This window comes from Chanos chanos, chromosome 11, assembly GCF_902362185.1.
Source record: "Chanos chanos chromosome 11, fChaCha1.1, whole genome shotgun sequence".
Lineage (NCBI taxonomy): Eukaryota > Metazoa > Chordata > Actinopteri > Gonorynchiformes > Chanidae > Chanos > Chanos chanos.
The window spans coordinates 12,869,929-12,872,578 of NC_044505.1; positions in this window are offsets into that span (position 1 = coordinate 12,869,929).

Here is a 2,650-nt window from a genome sequence, read left to right on the forward strand (position 1 = left end):
TGTTCTTGATGACATATCGACATGTGTGTCTTCAGTTGACTCCATTCTGTCTTATAGAGTAATGCTGAGGATACCTTCAATTATACATCAGCTCAGATGAGTTACTGTATCAGTGCTGTGCAACCTCCAGCTGTGTGTGTTAGAATACCAAGCATTAATGACAACCTAAATGTCACGAAGTAGACATTGTTCGAAAAACCTCAAGTTATTAATATCTCCATCTTACCATGTACAACAGCAGTCTCTTCAGACCTCAGGAAGTCACATGACTACCAAAGCATCAGAAAATAATGCTTTAGGGAGATGAGCCTGTATCAGAATGTCATGTTAGTTCTCACTGAAATAATTCTGTTGAAGATGGTATGCAACCACAAGTTGCATACTATATGCTCTCTCCTCTGTCATTTTCAAAAGTTTTCCAAGAATTTTCACCTCTTTAATTATTAAAAAGGATAATTAAATTCAAATCTCACTCAGAGTAGGTTGTTACTATGATTAATTGTCTGGCATATAAAACACAGTCTCCAATATAGTTTCTCGATTATTGTCTGGATATGTGAATCCATTCACACGTTTTTCTATGACCCACGATCCCCACTGATGTTCTCTGGTAAAACTACAAGAGGACATTGTGGACTAAGAAAATTGTATTGTCAAATTCCATTCTGTCCTACTGTCAAATGCTAATGATACAGCAAAATATAAATCAGCTAACTGTCAGCTAACGAATCTCTAACTCTCTGTGTGTCTTTAAGTTAATAGATGACTTAAATTAGACCATCTTCAGTATGCCAGGCCAGAGATGTGCAGTCAAATGATCGTGTAAAAATATCTCAGCAGAATCATAACCCTTTGTCTTCTGATGTAATTTTAAAGTATATTACTACAGCTGTGATCATTTGATGCAAAGATTCCACGTCATTTTCCAGTTTAAAATGTTCTTATTGCTTGTTTTTTTTTTTTTTTGGTTAGAAAATGATGACACTAGAAGAAGTCACAGAGTAGTCAAAGAGAGGAAGCACTGTGTACCACCTGCAGTCGATGAGTTTACAATGTCTCTCTTTTTCAAATGGTTTTTTTGGGAGACTGATTTGAAGTAAAACAGAGTTTTTGGTATTTTGGTTTTCAATTTTAGTATTTTTTTTAAAAATGTACTTCCACATAGCTTATTTTTAAAACAAAACAAACAAACAACAACAAAAAACTTTTCCACCATTTTGTATGTCCACAAAAAGTTTAGTGTTTTAAAATGCTTAATGTCATACACCATTCAGCAAATCTATGTCTTCAGATCTTTATCCTCATGCCTTTTGAATCTGGATTGTGAAGGTCTAATGTAGAACATGTGAACGAACAGGTCAGGAGATATTGGGCTCTGTGTTGAATGTTGGTGAGATAAACCTGTCAACAAAACATTTTGACCTGTTTTATTTTCAGTCAACCATTTCCACCCATACAGAAAGCCAAGCAAAAGAAGTGGAGAACTTTTATCATAAACTGGACAGTACATGTGGTAGACAGAGAATAAGCTGATTCCTCTTCCGTCAGTGTTTTCCGTCAGCACTTATCAGGCATGTGTTAAGAACAAGATCTACTGCTCCCTCTGTTGTTCACTTGTGGGATTACAACAATAATGTGATTGTTAGACTCTGATACGAATCACATCCCGAAGAGGGAGCCATTTTGGATGACTTAAAATGACAAAAGAGGATCAGATGGGGGAAATTCAATGAAAATGAAGTTTTAAAAAGCAGGGAGTGTGTGTGTGTGTGTGTGTGTGTGTGTATGTGTGTTGGGGTGGGGGTGGGGGGGCAGTAATACAGTGTGTAATATAAAGCTACAATGACAAGTTGAGGTCAACTTGTTTTCAGCTACAAATCTAATCAATCATCAGCAGAATAAGTCTACTTAATATGTGCATATATGATAGTATATTAGGAGAAATTTGCTTATTACTTGTCTTATATTCCAGAATAATGCAGACATACACGGGAAAATATACACATATGTTCTCTTACAAGAGAGAATGACTGAATCAGCAGAACTTACAAACTGAGAACTTCTACATTCAACTTTAAGCACGGCTCAAGCTCAGTTATAGCGCAGAAAGTGGTGACTGGAATGAGGAAACGAGAATTTAATAAATTCACAGATATCGTTCTCTTTTTTTTTTTTTTATGGGTAATGTATTTAATGGTGTCTGAGGTTTTCTTCTTGTTACTTTTGAGTTGACTATGCAGTTCTGCAGTTCTCACTTATTCAAATACACTTTCCTTACTATACAAATAAATGTGTTAACATGAAAATTTATTGAGAAAAGGAAGAGATAATGGAGAGTTTAAATGTGTTGATTAATGTATATTTTATTGAATCTGTACAAACATCCTAAACTACATTACCCATGAGTCTCCTCTCTAACTTATTCCAGAGCTGTTTCCACAGCTGTTTTGCAGGACTACACAAACATCACATTATTTCATCTCCGTGTAACAAAGATTCATAAGAAGAAACTTTAAGGTGTAAAAAAGCACATATATATTTTTTATAATGCACCCAAGAGCATTATTAAAGATAATGACATTGTTGTATTTCCATCTAAGATATTTGTGTGTGCGTGCATGTGTGTGTGTGTGTGTGTAAGTATTAAGAG